Genomic DNA, 20680 nt, shown 5'->3' with positions numbered 1-20680 from the left:
GTGTTCCTATTTTATATATTAAAAAGTACACAGTAAATACACAGCCAATGCCAAAAAGGAGCTAAAATAACTCACTAAAGAGCTCATGACAAACATGTTATTGAAAGTAGGATGATATTGTAAAATAAGTAAACTTTTATAAAAGAGATTAAAAAGTGAAAAAAATAATAATAATAAATAAATAAATAAATTCGACTTATTTCCCTGAAGACCCAGTTTTTCCCATTAGATTTCCCTTGTGTTTTTGATATCACATACTTTAGACAAGTAGCAGTTTCCCAGTGTTTAGTAATGACTACAGAACCAATACATTAGAGCCTGGGAGACGGGGGCCTTTTAAAGCACGGTCCCAGCACGCTTTACTTCTTCATGGTGACTGCTCAGAATTACCCAAAAACACCCAAAAACGCAAAACAACAACCCTAAAACATGTATTTCACCACAAACTAACACCACAATACCTCAGAAAAAATCCTTCATACACAATTCCTCAATTATTAATCAAATTTAAAAATTCAACTGCACCCCAGTGCATCATGGGAAAGCCTATGTCACAGTGTCACATGAAACTGTGTGGGTCAGTGTGTGTTCCTATTTTATATATTAAAAAGTACACAGTAAATACACAGCCAATGCCAAAAAAGGAGCTAAAATAACTCACTAAAGAGCTCATGACAAACATGTTATTGAAAGTAGGATGATATTGTAAAATAAGTAAACTTTTGTAAAAGAGATTAAAAAGTGAAAAAAAAAAATAAAATAAATAAATAAATTTGACTTATTTCCCTGAAGACCCAGTTTTTCCCATTAGATTTCCTTTGTGTTTTTGATATCACATACTTTAGACAAGTAGCAGTTTCCCAGTGTTTAGTAATGACTACAGAGCCAATACATTAGAGCCTGGGAGGCGGGGGCCTTTTAAAGCACGCTTTACTTCTTCATGGTGACTGCTCAGAATTACCCAAAAACACCCAAAAACGCAAAACAACAACCCTAAAACATGTATTTCACCACAAACTAACACCACAATACCTCAGAAAAAATCCTTCATACACAATTCCTCAATTATTAATCAAATTTAAAAATTCAACTGCACCCCAGTGCATCATGGGAAAGCCTATGTCACAGTGTCACATGACACTGTGTGGGTCAGTGTGTGTTCCTATTTTATATATTAAAAAGTACACAGTAAATACACAGCCAATGCCAAAAAGGAGCTAAAATAACTCACTAAAGAGCTCATGACAAACATGTTATTGAAAGTAGGATGATATTGTAAAATAAGTAAACTTTTGTAAAAGAGATTAAAAAGTGAAAAAAAAAATAATAAATAAATAAATTCGACTTATTTCCCTGAAGACCCAGTTTTTCCCATTAGATTTCCCTTGTGTTTTTGATATCACATACTTTAGACAAGTAGCAGTTTCCCAGTGTTTAGTAATGACTACAGAGCCAATACATTAGAGCCTGGGAGACGGGGGCCTTTTAAAGCACGGTCCCAGCACGCTTTACTTCTTCATGGTGACTGCTCAGAATTACCCAAAAACACCCAAAAACGCAAAACAACAACCCTAAAACATGTATTTCACCACAAACTAACACCACAATACCTCAGAAAAAATCCTTCATACACAATTCCTCAATTATTAATCAAATTTAAAAATTCAACTGCACCCCAGTGCATCATGGGAAAGCCTATGTCACAGTGTCACATGACACTGTGTGGGTCAGTGTGTGTTCCTATTTTATATATTAAAAAGTACACAGTAAATACACAGCCAATGCCAAAAAAGGAGCTAAAATAACTCACTAAAGCGCTCATGACAAACATGTTATTGAAAGTAGGATGATATTGTAAAATAAGTAAACTTTTGTAAAAGAGATTAAAAAGTGAAAAAAAAAATAATAATAAATAAATAAATTCAACTTATTTCCCTGAAGACCCAGTTTTTCCCATTAGATTTCCCTTGTGTTTTTGATATCACATACTTTAGACAAGTAGCAGTTTCCCAGTGTTTAGTAATGACTACAGAGCCAATACATTAGAGCCTGGGAGACGGGGGCCTTTTAAAGCACGGTCCCAGCACGCTTTACTTCTTCATGGTGACTGCTCAGAATTACCCAAAAACACCCAAAAACGCAAAACAACAACCCTAAAACATGTATTTCACCACAAACTAACACCACAATACCTCAGAAAAAATCCTTCATACACAATTCCTCAATTATTAATCAAATTTAAAAATTCAACTGCACCCCAGTGCATCATGGGAAAGCCTATGTCACAGTGTCACATGAAACTGTGTGGGTCAGTGTGTGTTCCTATTTTATATATTAAAAAGTACACAGTAAATACACAGCCAATGCCAAAAAAGGAGCTAAAATAACTCACTAAAGAGCTCATGACAAACATGTTATTGAAAGTAGGATGATATTGTAAAATAAGTAAACTTTTGTAAAAGAGATTAAAAAGTGAAAAAAAAAAATAAAATAAATAAATAAATTTGACTTATTTCCCTGAAGACCCAGTTTTTCCCATTAGATTTCCTTTGTGTTTTTGATATCACATACTTTAGACAAGTAGCAGTTTCCCAGTGTTTAGTAATGACTACAGAGCCAATACATTAGAGCCTGGGAGGCGGGGGCCTTTTAAAGCACGCTTTACTTCTTCATGGTGACTGCTCAGAATTACCCAAAAACACCCAAAAACGCAAAACAACAACCCTAAAACATGTATTTCACCACAAACTAACACCACAATACCTCAGAAAAAATCCTTCATACACAATTCCTCAATTATTAATCAAATTTAAAAATTCAACTGCACCCCAGTGCATCATGGGAAAGCCTATGTCACAGTGTCACATGACACTGTGTGGGTCAGTGTGTGTTCCTATTTTATATATTAAAAAGTACACAGTAAATACACAGCCAATGCCAAAAAGGAGCTAAAATAACTCACTAAAGAGCTCATGACAAACATGTTATTGAAAGTAGGATGATATTGTAAAATAAGTAAACTTTTGTAAAAGAGATTAAAAAGTGAAAAAAAAAAAAATAATAAATAAATAAATTCGACTTATTTCCCTGAAGACCCAGTTTTTCCCATTAGATTTCCCTTGTGTTTTTGATATCACATACTTTAGACAAGTAGCAGTTTCCCAGTGTTTAGTAATGACTACAGAGCCAATACATTAGAGCCTGGGAGACGGGGGCCTTTTAAAGCACGGTCCCAGCACGCTTTACTTCTTCATGGTGACTGCTCAGAATTACCCAAAAACACCCAAAAACGCAAAACAACAACCCTAAAACATGTATTTCACCACAAACTAACACCACAATACCTCAGAAAAAATCCTTCATACACAATTCCTCAATTATTAATCAAATTTAAAAATTCAACTGCACCCCAGTGCATCATGGGAAAGCCTATGTCACAGTGTCACATGACACTGTGTGGGTCAGTGTGTGTTCCTATTTTATATATTAAAAAGTACACAGTAAATACACAGCCAATGCCAAAAAAGGAGCTAAAATAACTCACTAAAGCGCTCATGACAAACATGTTATTGAAAGTAGGATGATATTGTAAAATAAGTAAACTTTTGTAAAAGAGATTAAAAAGTGAAAAAAAAAATAATAATAAATAAATAAATTCAACTTATTTCCCTGAAGACCCAGTTTTTCCCATTAGATTTCCCTTGTGTTTTTGATATCACATACTTTAGACAAGTAGCAGTTTCCCAGTGTTTAGTAATGACTACAGAGCCAATACATTAGAGCCTGGGAGACGGGGGCCTTTTAAAGCACGGTCCCAGCACGCTTTACTTCTTCATGGTGACTGCTCAGAATTACCCAAAAACACCCAAAAACGCAAAACAACAACCCTAAAACATGTATTTCACCACAAACTAACACCACAATACCTCAGAAAAAATCCTTCATACACAATTCCTCAATTATTAATCAAATTTAAAAATTCAACTGCACCCCAGTGCATCATGGGAAAGCCTATGTCACAGTGTCACATGAAACTGTGTGGGTCAGTGTGTGTTCCTATTTTATATATTAAAAAGTACACAGTAAATACACAGCCAATGCCAAAAAAGGAGCTAAAATAACTCACTAAAGAGCTCATGACAAACATGTTATTGAAAGTAGGATGATATTGTAAAATAAGTAAACTTTTGTAAAAGAGATTAAAAAGTGAAAAAAAAAAATAAAATAAATAAATAAATTTGACTTATTTCCCTGAAGACCCAGTTTTTCCCATTAGATTTCCTTTGTGTTTTTGATATCACATACTTTAGACAAGTAGCAGTTTCCCAGTGTTTAGTAATGACTACAGAGCCAATACATTAGAGCCTGGGAGGCGGGGGCCTTTTAAAGCACGCTTTACTTCTTCATGGTGACTGCTCAGAATTACCCAAAAACACCCAAAAACGCAAAACAACAACCCTAAAACATGTATTTCACCACAAACTAACACCACAATACCTCAGAAAAAATCCTTCATACACAATTCCTCAATTATTAATCAAATTTAAAAATTCAACTGCACCCCAGTGCATCATGGGAAAGCCTATGTCACAGTGTCACATGACACTGTGTGGGTCAGTGTGTGTTCCTATTTTATATATTAAAAAGTACACAGTAAATACACAGCCAATGCCAAAAAGGAGCTAAAATAACTCACTAAAGAGCTCATGACAAACATGTTATTGAAAGTAGGATGATATTGTAAAATAAGTAAACTTTTGTAAAAGAGATTAAAAAGTGAAAAAAAAAAAAAAAATAAATAAATAAATTCGACTTATTTCCCTGAAGACCCAGTTTTTCCCATTAGATTTCCCTTGTGTTTTTGATATCACATACTTTAGACAAGTAGCAGTTTCCCAGTGTTTAGTAATGACTACAGAGCCAATACATTAGAGCCTGGGAGACGGGGGCCTTTTAAAGCACGGTCCCAGCACGCTTTACTTCTTCATGGTGACTGCTCAGAATTACCCAAAAACACCCAAAAACGCAAAACAACAACCCTAAAACATGTATTTCACCACAAACTAACACCACAATACCTCAGAAAAAATCCTTCATACACAATTCCTCAATTATTAATCAAATTTAAAAATTCAACTGCACCCCAGTGCATCATGGGAAAGCCTATGTCACAGTGTCACATGACACTGTGTGGGTCAGTGTGTGTTCCTATTTTATATATTAAAAAGTACACAGTAAATACACAGCCAATGCCAAAAAAGGAGCTAAAATAACTCACTAAAGCGCTCATGACAAACATGTTATTGAAAGTAGGATGATATTGTAAAATAAGTAAACTTTTGTAAAAGAGATTAAAAAGTGAAAAAAAAAATAATAATAAATAAATAAATTCAACTTATTTCCCTGAAGACCCAGTTTTTCCCATTAGATTTCCCTTGTGTTTTTGATATCACATACTTTAGACAAGTAGCAGTTTCCCAGTGTTTAGTAATGACTACAGAGCCAATACATTAGAGCCTGGGAGACGGGGGCCTTTTAAAGCACGGTCCCAGCACGCTTTACTTCTTCATGGTGACTGCTCAGAATTACCCAAAAACACCCAAAAACGCAAAACAACAACCCTAAAACATGTATTTCACCACAAACTAACACCACAATACCTCAGAAAAAATCCTTCATACACAATTCCTCAATTATTAATCAAATTTAAAAATTCAACTGCACCCCAGTGCATCATGGGAAAGCCTATGTCACAGTGTCACATGAAACTGTGTGGGTCAGTGTGTGTTCCTATTTTATATATTAAAAAGTACACAGTAAATACACAGCCAATGCCAAAAAAGGAGCTAAAATAACTCACTAAAGAGCTCATGACAAACATGTTATTGAAAGTAGGATGATATTGTAAAATAAGTAAACTTTTGTAAAAGAGATTAAAAAGTGAAAAAAAAAAAATAAATAAATAAATAAATTTGACTTATTTCCCTGAAGACCCAGTTTTTCCCATTAGATTTCCTTTGTGTTTTTGATATCACATACTTTAGACAAGTAGCAGTTTCCCAGTGTTTAGTAATGACTACAGAGCCAATACATTAGAGCCTGGGAGGCGGGGGCCTTTTAAAGCACGCTTTACTTCTTCATGGTGACTGCTCAGAATTACCCAAAAACACCCAAAAACGCAAAACAACAACCCTAAAACATGTATTTCACCACAAACTAACACCACAATACCTCAGAAAAAATCCTTCATACACAATTCCTCAATTATTAATCAAATTTAAAAATTCAACTGCACCCCAGTGCATCATGGGAAAGCCTATGTCACAGTGTCACATGACACTGTGTGGGTCAGTGTGTGTTCCTATTTTATATATTAAAAAGTACACAGTAAATACACAGCCAATGCCAAAAAGGAGCTAAAATAACTCACTAAAGAGCTCATGACAAACATGTTATTGAAAGTAGGATGATATTGTAAAATAAGTAAACTTTTGTAAAAGAGATTAAAAAGTGAAAAAAAAAAAAATAATAAATAAATAAATTCGACTTATTTCCCTGAAGACCCAGTTTTTCCCATTAGATTTCCCTTGTGTTTTTGATATCACATACTTTAGACAAGTAGCAGTTTCCCAGTGTTTAGTAATGACTACAGAGCCAATACATTAGAGCCTGGGAGACGGGGGCCTTTTAAAGCACGGTCCCAGCACGCTTTACTTCTTCATGGTGACTGCTCAGAATTACCCAAAAACACCCAAAAACGCAAAACAACAACCCTAAAACATGTATTTCACCACAAACTAACACCACAATACCTCAGAAAAAATCCTTCATACACAATTCCTCAATTATTAATCAAATTTAAAAATTCAACTGCACCCCAGTGCATCATGGGAAAGCCTATGTCACAGTGTCACATGACACTGTGTGGGTCAGTGTGTGTTCCTATTTTATATATTAAAAAGTACACAGTAAATACACAGCCAATGCCAAAAAAGGAGCTAAAATAACTCACTAAAGCGCTCATGACAAACATGTTATTGAAAGTAGGATGATATTGTAAAATAAGTAAACTTTTGTAAAAGAGATTAAAAAGTGAAAAAAAAAATAATAATAAATAAATAAATTCAACTTATTTCCCTGAAGACCCAGTTTTTCCCATTAGATTTCCCTTGTGTTTTTGATATCACATACTTTAGACAAGTAGCAGTTTCCCAGTGTTTAGTAATGACTACAGAGCCAATACATTAGAGCCTGGGAGACGGGGGCCTTTTAAAGCACGGTCCCAGCACGCTTTACTTCTTCATGGTGACTGCTCAGAATTACCCAAAAACACCCAAAAACGCAAAACAACAACCCTAAAACATGTATTTCACCACAAACTAACACCACAATACCTCAGAAAAAATCCTTCATACACAATTCCTCAATTATTAATCAAATTTAAAAATTCAACTGCACCCCAGTGCATCATGGGAAAGCCTATGTCACAGTGTCACATGAAACTGTGTGGGTCAGTGTGTGTTCCTATTTTATATATTAAAAAGTACACAGTAAATACACAGCCAATGCCAAAAAAGGAGCTAAAATAACTCACTAAAGAGCTCATGACAAACATGTTATTGAAAGTAGGATGATATTGTAAAATAAGTAAACTTTTGTAAAAGAGATTAAAAAGTGAAAAAAAAAAATAAAATAAATAAATAAATTTGACTTATTTCCCTGAAGACCCAGTTTTTCCCATTAGATTTCCTTTGTGTTTTTGATATCACATACTTTAGACAAGTAGCAGTTTCCCAGTGTTTAGTAATGACTACAGAGCCAATACATTAGAGCCTGGGAGGCGGGGGCCTTTTAAAGCACGCTTTACTTCTTCATGGTGACTGCTCAGAATTACCCAAAAACACCCAAAAACGCAAAACAACAACCCTAAAACATGTATTTCACCACAAACTAACACCACAATACCTCAGAAAAAATCCTTCATACACAATTCCTCAATTATTAATCAAATTTAAAAATTCAACTGCACCCCAGTGCATCATGGGAAAGCCTATGTCACAGTGTCACATGACACTGTGTGGGTCAGTGTGTGTTCCTATTTTATATATTAAAAAGTACACAGTAAATACACAGCCAATGCCAAAAAGGAGCTAAAATAACTCACTAAAGAGCTCATGACAAACATGTTATTGAAAGTAGGATGATATTGTAAAATAAGTAAACTTTTGTAAAAGAGATTAAAAAGTGAAAAAAAAAAAAAAAATAAATAAATAAATTCGACTTATTTCCCTGAAGACCCAGTTTTTCCCATTAGATTTCCCTTGTGTTTTTGATATCACATACTTTAGACAAGTAGCAGTTTCCCAGTGTTTAGTAATGACTACAGAGCCAATACATTAGAGCCTGGGAGACGGGGGCCTTTTAAAGCACGGTCCCAGCACGCTTTACTTCTTCATGGTGACTGCTCAGAATTACCCAAAAACACCCAAAAACGCAAAACAACAACCCTAAAACATGTATTTCACCACAAACTAACACCACAATACCTCAGAAAAAATCCTTCATACACAATTCCTCAATTATTAATCAAATTTAAAAATTCAACTGCACCCCAGTGCATCATGGGAAAGCCTATGTCACAGTGTCACATGACACTGTGTGGGTCAGTGTGTGTTCCTATTTTATATATTAAAAAGTACACAGTAAATACACAGCCAATGCCAAAAAAGGAGCTAAAATAACTCACTAAAGCGCTCATGACAAACATGTTATTGAAAGTAGGATGATATTGTAAAATAAGTAAACTTTTGTAAAAGAGATTAAAAAGTGAAAAAAAAAATAATAATAAATAAATAAATTCAACTTATTTCCCTGAAGACCCAGTTTTTCCCATTAGATTTCCCTTGTGTTTTTGATATCACATACTTTAGACAAGTAGCAGTTTCCCAGTGTTTAGTAATGACTACAGAGCCAATACATTAGAGCCTGGGAGACGGGGGCCTTTTAAAGCACGGTCCCAGCACGCTTTACTTCTTCATGGTGACTGCTCAGAATTACCCAAAAACACCCAAAAACGCAAAACAACAACCCTAAAACATGTATTTCACCACAAACTAACACCACAATACCTCAGAAAAAATCCTTCATACACAATTCCTCAATTATTAATCAAATTTAAAAATTCAACTGCACCCCAGTGCATCATGGGAAAGCCTATGTCACAGTGTCACATGAAACTGTGTGGGTCAGTGTGTGTTCCTATTTTATATATTAAAAAGTACACAGTAAATACACAGCCAATGCCAAAAAAGGAGCTAAAATAACTCACTAAAGAGCTCATGACAAACATGTTATTGAAAGTAGGATGATATTGTAAAATAAGTAAACTTTTGTAAAAGAGATTAAAAAGTGAAAAAAAAAAAATAAATAAATAAATAAATTTGACTTATTTCCCTGAAGACCCAGTTTTTCCCATTAGATTTCCTTTGTGTTTTTGATATCACATACTTTAGACAAGTAGCAGTTTCCCAGTGTTTAGTAATGACTACAGAGCCAATACATTAGAGCCTGGGAGGCGGGGGCCTTTTAAAGCACGCTTTACTTCTTCATGGTGACTGCTCAGAATTACCCAAAAACACCCAAAAACGCAAAACAACAACCCTAAAACATGTATTTCACCACAAACTAACACCACAATACCTCAGAAAAAATCCTTCATACACAATTCCTCAATTATTAATCAAATTTAAAAATTCAACTGCACCCCAGTGCATCATGGGAAAGCCTATGTCACAGTGTCACATGACACTGTGTGGGTCAGTGTGTGTTCCTATTTTATATATTAAAAAGTACACAGTAAATACACAGCCAATGCCAAAAAGGAGCTAAAATAACTCACTAAAGAGCTCATGACAAACATGTTATTGAAAGTAGGATGATATTGTAAAATAAGTAAACTTTTGTAAAAGAGATTAAAAAGTGAAAAAAAAAAAAATAATAAATAAATAAATTCGACTTATTTCCCTGAAGACCCAGTTTTTCCCATTAGATTTCCCTTGTGTTTTTGATATCACATACTTTAGACAAGTAGCAGTTTCCCAGTGTTTAGTAATGACTACAGAGCCAATACATTAGAGCCTGGGAGACGGGGGCCTTTTAAAGCACGGTCCCAGCACGCTTTACTTCTTCATGGTGACTGCTCAGAATTACCCAAAAACACCCAAAAACGCAAAACAACAACCCTAAAACATGTATTTCACCACAAACTAACACCACAATACCTCAGAAAAAATCCTTCATACACAATTCCTCAATTATTAATCAAATTTAAAAATTCAACTGCACCCCAGTGCATCATGGGAAAGCCTATGTCACAGTGTCACATGACACTGTGTGGGTCAGTGTGTGTTCCTATTTTATATATTAAAAAGTACACAGTAAATACACAGCCAATGCCAAAAAAGGAGCTAAAATAACTCACTAAAGCGCTCATGACAAACATGTTATTGAAAGTAGGATGATATTGTAAAATAAGTAAACTTTTGTAAAAGAGATTAAAAAGTGAAAAAAAAAAAATAATAAATAAATAAATTCAACTTATTTCCCTGAAGACCCAGTTTTTCCCATTAGATTTCCCTTGTGTTTTTGATATCACATACTTTAGACAAGTAGCAGTTTCCCAGTGTTTAGTAATGACTACAGAGCCAATACATTAGAGCCTGGGAGACGGGGGCCTTTTAAAGCACGGTCCCAGCACGCTTTACTTCTTCATGGTGACTGCTCAGAATTACCCAAAAACACCCAAAAACGCAAAACAACAACCCTAAAACATGTATTTCACCACAAACTAACACCACAATACCTCAGAAAAAATCCTTCATACACAATTCCTCAATTATTAATCAAATTTAAAAATTCAACTGCACCCCAGTGCATCATGGGAAAGCCTATGTCACAGTGTCACATGACACTGTGTGGGTCAGTGTGTGTTCCTATTTTATATATTAAAAAGTACACAGTAAATACACAGCCAATGCCAAAAAAGGAGCTAAAATAACTCACTAAAGAGCTCATGACAAACATGTTATTGAAAGTAGGATGATATTGTAAAATAAGTAAACTTTTGTAAAAGAGATTAAAAAGTGAAAAAAATAAAAATAAATAAATAAATAAATTTGACTTATTTCCCTGAAGACCCAGTTTTTCCCATTAGATTTCCTTTGTGTTTTTGATATCACATACTTTAGACAAGTAGCAGTTTCCCAGTGTTCAGTAATGACTACAGAGACAATACATTAGAGCCTGGGAGGCGGGGGCCTTTTAAAGCACGCTTTACTTCTTCATGGTGACTGCTCAGAATTACCCAAAAACACCCAAAAACGCAAAACAACAACCCTAAAACATGTATTTCACCACAAACTAACACCACAATACCTCAGAAAAAATCCTTCATACACAATTCCTCAATTATTAATCAAATTTAAAAATTCAACTGCACCCCAGTGCATCATGGGAAAGCCTATGTCACAGTGTCACATGACACTGTGTGGGTCAGTGTGTGTTCCTATTTTATATATTAAAAAGTACACAGTAAATACACAGCCAATGCCAAAAAGGAGCTAAAATAACTCACTAAAGAGCTCATGACAAACATGTTATTGAAAGTAGGATGATATTGTAAAATAAGTAAACTTTTGTAAAAGAGATTAAAAAGTGAAAAAAAAAAATAATAAATAAATAAATTCGACTTATTTCCCTGAAGACCCAGTTTTTCCCATTAGATTTCCCTTGTGTTTTTGATATCACATACTTTAGACAAGTAGCAGTTTCCCAGTGTTTAGTAATGACTACAGAGCCAATACATTAGAGCCTGGGAGACGGGGGCCTTTTAAAGCACGGTCCCAGCACGCTTTACTTCTTCATGGTGACTGCTCAGAATTACCCAAAAACACCCAAAAACGCAAAACAACAACCCTAAAACATGTATTTCACCACAAACTAACACCACAATACCTCAGAAAAAATCCTTCATACACAATTCCTCAATTATTAATCAAATTTAAAAATTCAACTGCACCCCAGTGCATCATGGGAAAGCCTATGTCACAGTGTCACATGACACTGTGTGGGTCAGTGTGTGTTCCTATTTTATATATTAAAAAGTACACAGTAAATACACAGCCAATGCCAAAAAAGGAGCTAAAATAACTCACTAAAGAGCTCATGACAAACATGTTATTGAAAGTAGGATGATATTGTAAAATAAGTAAACTTTTGTAAAAGAGATTAAAAAGTGAAAAAAAAAAATAATAAATAAATAAATTCGACTTATTTCCCTGAAGACCCAGTTTTTCCCATTAGATTTCCCTTGTGTTTTTGATATCACATACTTTAGACAAGTAGCAGTTTCCCAGTGTTTAGTAATGACTACAGAGCCAATACATTAGAGCCTGGGAGACAGGGGCCTTTTAAAGCACGGTTCCAGCACGCTTTACTTCTTCATGGTGACTGCTCAGAATTACCCAAAAACACCCAAAAACGCAAAACAACAACCCTAAAACATGTATTTCACCACAAACTAACACCACAATACCTCAGAAAAAATCCTTCATACACAATTCCTCAATTATTAATCAAATTTAAAAATTCAACTGCACCCCAGTGCATCATGGGAAAGCCTATGTCACAGTGTCACATGACACTGTGTGGGTCAGTGTGTGTTCCTATTTTATATATTAAAAAGTACACAGTAAATACACAGCCAATGCCAAAAAAGGAGCTAAAATAACTCACTAAAGAGCTCATGACAAACATGTTATTGAAAGTAGGATGATATTGTAAAATAAGTAAACTTTTGTAAAAGAGATTAAAAAGTGAAAAAAATAAAAATAAATAAATAAATAAATTTGACTTATTTCCCTGAAGACCCAGTTTTTCCCATTAGATTTCCTTTGTGTTTTTGATATCACATACTTTAGACAAGTAGCAGTTTCCCAGTGTTTAGTAATGACTACAGAGCCAATACATTAGAGCCTGGGAGGCGGGGGCCTTTTAAAGCACGCTTTACTTCTTCATGGTGACTGCTCAGAATTACCCAAAAACACCCAAAAACGCAAAACAACAACCCTAAAACATGTATTTCACCACAAACTAACACCACAATACCTCAGAAAAAATCCTTCATACACAATTCCTCAATTATTAATCAAATTTAAAAATTCAACTGCACCCCAGTGCATCATGGGAAAGCCTATGTCACAGTGTCACATGACACTGTGTGGGTCAGTGTGTGTTCCTATTTTATATATTAAAAAGTACACAGTAAATACACAGCCAATGCCAAAAAAGGAGCTAAAATAACTCACTAAAGAGCTCATGACAAACATGTTATTGAAAGTAGGATGATATTGTAAAATAAGTAAACTTTTGTAAAAGAGATTAAAAAGTGAAAAAAAAAATAATAATAAATAAATAAATTCAACTTATTTCCCTGAAGACCCAGTTTTTCCCATTAGATTTCCCTTGTGTTTTTGATATCACATACTTTAGACAAGTAGCAGTTTCCCAGTGTTTAGTAATGACTACAGAGCCAATACATTAGAGCCTGGGAGACGGGGGCCTTTTAAAGCACGGTCCCAGCACGCTTTACTTCTTCATGGTGACTGCTCAGAATTACCCAAAAACACCCAAAAACGCAAAACAACAACCCTAAAACATGTATTTCACCACAAACTAACACCACAATACCTCAGAAAAAATCCTTCATACACAATTCCTCAATTATTAATCAAATTTAAAAATTCAACTGCACCCCAGTGCATCATGGGAAAGCCTATGTCACAGTGTCACATGAAACTGTGTGGGTCAGTGTGTGTTCCTATTTTATATATTAAAAAGTACACAGTAAATACACAGCCAATGCCAAAAAAGGAGCTAAAATAACTCACTAAAGAGCTCATGACAAACATGTTATTGAAAGTAGGATGATATTGTAAAATAAGTAAACTTTTGTAAAAGAGATTAAAAAGTGAAAAAAAAAAATAAAATAAATAAATAAATTTGACTTATTTCCCTGAAGACCCAGTTTTTCCCATTAGATTTCCTTTGTGTTTTTGATATCACATACTTTAGACAAGTAGCAGTTTCCCAGTGTTTAGTAATGACTACAGAGCCAATACATTAGAGCCTGGGAGGCGGGGGCCTTTTAAAGCACGCTTTACTTCTTCATGGTGACTGCTCAGAATTACCCAAAAACACCCAAAAACGCAAAACAACAACCCTAAAACATGTATTTCACCACAAACTAACACCACAATACCTCAGAAAAAATCCTTCATACACAATTCCTCAATTATTAATCAAATTTAAAAATTCAACTGCACCCCAGTGCATCATGGGAAAGCCTATGTCACAGTGTCACATGACACTGTGTGGGTCAGTGTGTGTTCCTATTTTATATATTAAAAAGTACACAGTAAATACACAGCCAATGCCAAAAAGGAGCTAAAATAACTCACTAAAGAGCTCATGACAAACATGTTATTGAAAGTAGGATGATATTGTAAAATAAGTAAACTTTTGTAAAAGAGATTAAAAAGTGAAAAAAAAAAAAATAATAAATAAATAAATTCGACTTATTTCCCTGAAGACCCAGTTTTTCCCATTAGATTTCCCTTGTGTTTTTGATATCACATACTTTAGACAAGTAGCAGTTTCCCAGTGTTTAGTAATGACTACAGAGCCAATACATTAGAGCCTGGGAGACGGGGGCCTTTTAAAGCACGGTCCCAGCACGCTTTACTTCTTCATGGTGACTGCTCAGAATTACCCAAAAACACCCAAAAACGCAAAACAACAACCCTAAAACATGTATTTCACCACAAACTAACACCACAATACCTCAGAAAAAATCCTTCATACACAATTCCTCAATTATTAATCAAATTTAAAAATTCAACTGCACCCCAGTGCATCATGGGAAAGCCTATGTCACAGTGTCACATGACACTGTGTGGGTCAGTGTGTGTTCCTATTTTATATATTAAAAAGTACACAGTAAATACACAGCCAATGCCAAAAAAGGAGCTAAAATAACTCACTAAAGCGCTCATGACAAACATGTTATTGAAAGTAGGATGATATTGTAAAATAAGTAAACTTTTGTAAAAGAGATTAAAAAGTGAAAAAAAAAATAATAATAAATAAATAAATTCAACTTATTTCCCTGAAGACCCAGTTTTTCCCATTAGATTTCCCTTGTGTTTTTGATATCACATACTTTAGACAAGTAGCAGTTTCCCAGTGTTTAGTAATGACTACAGAGCCAATACATTAGAGCCTGGGAGACGGGGGCCTTTTAAAGCACGGTCCCAGCACGCTTTACTTCTTCATGGTGACTGCTCAGAATTACCCAAAAACACCCAAAAACGCAAAACAACAACCCTAAAACATGTATTTCACCACAAACTAACACCACAATACCTCAGAAAAAATCCTTCATACACAATTCCTCAATTATTAATCAAATTTAAAAATTCAACTGCACCCCAGTGCATCATGGGAAAGCCTATGTCACAGTGTCACATGAAACTGTGTGGGTCAGTGTGTGTTCCTATTTTATATATTAAAAAGTACACAGTAAATACACAGCCAATGCCAAAAAAGGAGCTAAAATAACTCACTAAAGAGCTCATGACAAACATGTTATTGAAAGTAGGATGATATTGTAAAATAAGTAAACTTTTGTAAAAGAGATTAAAAAGTGAAAAAAAAAAAAAAAATAAATAAATAAATTTGACTTATTTCCCTGAAGACCCAGTTTTTCCCATTAGATTTCCTTTGTGTTTTTGATATCACATACTTTAGACAAGTAGCAGTTTCCCAGTGTTTAGTAATGACTACAGAGCCAATACATTAGAGCCTGGGAGGCGGGGGCCTTTTAAAGCACGCTTTACTTCTTCATGGTGACTGCTCAGAATTACCCAAAAACACCCAAAAACGCAAAACAACAACCCTAAAACATGTATTTCACCACAAACTAACACCACAATACCTCAGAAAAAATCCTTCATACACAATTCCTCAATTATTAATCAAATTTAAAAATTCAACTGCACCCCAGTGCATCATGGGAAAGCCTATGTCACAGTGTCACATGACACTGTGTGGGTCAGTGTGTGTTCCTATTTTATATATTAAAAAGTACACAGTAAATACACAGCCAATGCCAAAAAGGAGCTAAAATAACTCACTAAAGAGCTCATGACAAACATGTTATTGAAAGTAGGATGATATTGTAAAATAAGTAAACTTTTGTAAAAGAGATTAAAAAGTGAAAAAAAAAAATAATAAATAAATAAATTCGACTTATTTCCCTGAAGACCCAGTTTTTCCCATTAGATTTACCTTGTGTTTTTGATATCACATACTTTAGACAAGTAGCAGTTTCCCAGTGTTTAGTAATGACTACAGAGCCAATACATTAGAGCCTGGGAGACGGGAGCCTTTTAAAGCACGGTCCCAGCACGCTTTACTTCTTCATGGTGACTGCTCAGAATTACCCAAAAACACCCAAAAACGCAAAACAACAACCCTAAAACATGTATTTCACCACAAACTAACACCACAATACCTCAGAAAAAATCCTTCATACACAATTCCTCAATTATTAATCAAATTTAAAAATTCAACTGCACCCCAGTGCATCATGGGAAAGCCTATGTCACAGTGTCACATGACACTGTGTGGGTCAGTGTGTGTTCCTATTTTATATATTAAAAAGTACACAGTAAATACACAGCCAATGCCAAAAAAGGAGCTAAAATAACTCACTAAAGCGCTCATGACAAACATGTTATTGAAAGTAGGATGATATTGTAAAATAAGTAAACTTTTGTAAAAGAGATTAAAAAGTGAAAAAAAAAAAAATAATAAATAAATAAATTCAACTTATTTCCCTGAAGACCCAGTTTTTCCCATTAGATTTCCCTTGTGTTTTTGATATCACATACTTTAGACAAGTAGCAGTTTCCCAGTGTTTAGTAATGACTACAGAGCCAATACATTAGAGCCTGGGAGACGGGGGCCTTTTAAAGCACGGTCCCAGCACGCTTTACTTCTTCATGGTGACTGCTCAGAATTACCCAAAAACACCCAAAAACGCAAAACAACAACCCTAAAACATGTATTTCACCACAAACTAACACCACAATACCTCAGAAAAAATCCTTCATACACAATTCCTCAATTATTAATCAAATTTAAAAATTCAACTGCACCCCAGTGCATCATGGGAAAGCCTATGTCACAGTGTCACATGACACTGTGTGGGTCAGTGTGTGTTCCTATTTTATATATTAAAAAGTACACACTAAATACACAGCCAATGCCAAAAAAGGAGCTAAAATAACTCACTAAAGAGCTCATGACAAACATGTTATTGAAAGTAGGATGATATTGTAAAATAAGTAAACTTTTGTAAAAGAGATTAAAAAGTGAAAAAAATAAAAATAAATAAATAAATAAATTTGACTTATTTCCCTGAAGACCCAGTTTTTCCCATTAGATTTCCTTTGTGTTTTTGATATCACATACTTTAGACAAGTAGCAGTTTCCCAGTGTTCAGTAATGACTACAGAGCCAATACATTAGAGCCTGGGAGGCGGGGGCCTTTTAAAGCACGCTTTACTTCTTCATGGTGACTGCTCAGAATTACTCAAAAACACCCAAAAACGCAAAACAACAACCCTAAAACATGTATTTCACCACAAACTAACACCACAATACCTCAGAAAAAATCCTTCATACACAATTCCTCAATTATTAATCAAATTTAAAAATTCAACTGCACCCCAGTGCATCATGGGAAAGCCTATGTCACAGTGTCACATGACACTGTGTGGGTCAGTGTGTGTTCCTATTTTATATATTAAAAAGTACACAGTAAATACACAGCCAATGCCAAAAAGGAGCTAAAATAACTCACTAAAGAGCTCATGACAAACATGTTATTGAAAGTAGGATGATATTGTAAAATAAGTAAACTTTTGTAAAAGAGATTAAAAAGTGAAAAAAAAAAAATAATAAATAAATAAATTCGACTTATTTCCCTGAAGACCCAGTTTTTCCCATTAGATTTCCCTTGTGTTTTTGATATCACATACTTTAGACAAGTAGCAGTTTCCCAGTGTTTAGTAATGACTACAGAGCCAATACATTAGAGCCTGGGAGACGGGGGCCTTTTAAAGCACGGTCCCAGCACGCTTTACTTCTTCATGGTGACTGCTCAGAATTACCCAAAAACACCCAAAAACGCAAAACAACAACCCTAAAACATGTATTTCACCACAAACTAACACCACAATACCTCAGAAAAAATCCTTCATACACAATTCCTCAATTATTAATCAAATTTAAAAATTCAACTGCACCCCAGTGCATCATGGGAAAGCCTATGTCACAGTGTCACATGACACTGTGTGGGTCAGTGTGTGTTCCTATTTTATATATTAAAAAGTACACAGTAAATACACAGCCAATGCCAAAAAGGAGCTAAAATAACTCACTAAAGAGCTCATGACAAACATGTTATTGAAAGTAGGATGATATTGTAAAATAAGTAAACTTTTGTAAAAGAGATTAAAAAGTGAAAAAAAAAAATAATAAATAAATAAATTCGACTTATTTCCCTGAAGACCCAGTTTTTCCCATTAGATTTCCCTTGTGTTTTTGATATCACATACTTTAGACAAGTAGCAGTTTCCCAGTGTTTAGTAATGACTACAGAGCCAATACATTAGAGCCTGGGAGACAGGGGCCTTTTAAAGCACGGTTCCAGCACGCTTTACTTCTTCATGGTGACTGCTCAGAATTACCCAAAAACACCCAAAAACGCAAAACAACAACCCTAAAACATGTATTTCACCACAAACTAACACCACAATACCTCAGAAAAAATCCTTCATACACAATTCCTCAATTATTAATCAAATTTAAAAATTCAACTGCACCCCAGTGCATCATGGGAAAGCCTATGTCACAGTGTCACATGACACTGTGTGGGTCAGTGTGTGTTCCTATTTTATATATTAAAAAGTACACAGTAAATACACAGCCAATGCCAAAAAAGGAGCTAAAATAACTCACTAAAGAGCTCATGACAAACATGTTATTGAAAGTAGGATGATATTGTAAAATAAGTAAACTTTTGTAAAAGAGATTAAAAAGTGAAAAAAAAAAAAAATAAATAAATAAATTCGACTTATTTCCCTGAAGACCCAGTTTTTCCCATTAGATTTCCCTTGTGTTTTTGATATCACATACTTTAGACAAGTAGCAGTTTCCCAGTGTTTAGTAATGACTACAGAGCCAATACATTAAAGCCTGGGAGACAGGGGCCTTTTAAAGCACGGTCCCAGCACGCTTTACTTCTTCATGGTGACTGCTCAGAATTACCCAAAAACACCCAAAAACGCAAAACAACAACCCTAAAACATGTATTTCACCACAAACTAACACCACAATACCTCAGAAAAAATCCTTCATACACAATTCCTCAATTATTAATCAAATTTAAAAATTCAACTGCACCCCAGTGCATCATGGGAAAGCCTATGTCACAGTGTCACATGACACTGTGTGGGTCAGTGTGTGTTCCTATTTTATATATTAAAAAGTACACAGTAAATACACAGCCAATGCCAAAAAAGGAGCTAAAATAACTCACTAAAGAGCTCATGACAAACATGTTATTGAAAGTAGGATGATATTGTAAAATAAGTAAACTTTTGTAAAAGAGATTAAAAAGTGAAAAAAAAAAAATAAATAAATAAATAAATAAATTCGACTTATTTCCCTGAAGACCCAGTTTTTCCCATTAGATTTCCCTTGTGTTTTTGATATCACATACTTTAGACAAGTAGCAGTTTCCCAGTGTTTAGTAATGACTACAGAGCCAATACATTAGAGCCTGGGAGACAGGGGCCTTTTAAAGCACGGTCCCAGCACGCTTTACTTCTTCATGGTGACTGCTCAGAATTACCCAAAAACACCCAAAAACGCAAAACAACAACCCTAAAACATGTATTTCACCACAAACTAACACCACAATACCTCAGAAAAAATCCTTCATACACAATTCCTCAATTATTAATCAAATTTAAAAATTCAACTGCACCCCAGTGCATCATGGGAAAGCCTATGTCACAGTGTCACATGACACTGTGTGGGTCAGTGTGTGTTCCTATTTTATATATTAAAAAGTACACAGTAAATACACAGCCAATGCCAAAAAGGAGCTAAAATAACTCACTAAAGAGCTCATGACAAACATGTTATTGAAAGTAGGATGATATTGTAAAATAAGTAAACTTTTGTAAAAGAGATTAAAAAGTGAAAAAAAAAAAATAATAAATAAATAAATTCGACTTATTTCCCTGAAGACCCAGTTTTTCCCATTAGATTTCCCTTGTGTTTTTGATATCACATACTTTAGACAAGTAGCAGTTTCCCAGTGTTTAGTAATGACTACAGAGCCAATACATTAGAGCCTGGGAGACGGGGGCCTTTTAAAGCACGGTCCCAGCACGCTTTACTTCTTCATGGTGACTGCTCAGAATTACCCAAAAACACCCAAAAACGCAAAACAACAACCCTAAAACATGTATTTCACCACAAACTAACA

The sequence above is a fragment of the Astyanax mexicanus genome, chromosome 2 (genome assembly GCF_023375975.1).
Source record: "Astyanax mexicanus isolate ESR-SI-001 chromosome 2, AstMex3_surface, whole genome shotgun sequence".
Taxonomy (NCBI): domain Eukaryota; kingdom Metazoa; phylum Chordata; class Actinopteri; order Characiformes; family Acestrorhamphidae; genus Astyanax; species Astyanax mexicanus.
This window is presented reverse-complemented; position numbering follows the sequence as displayed.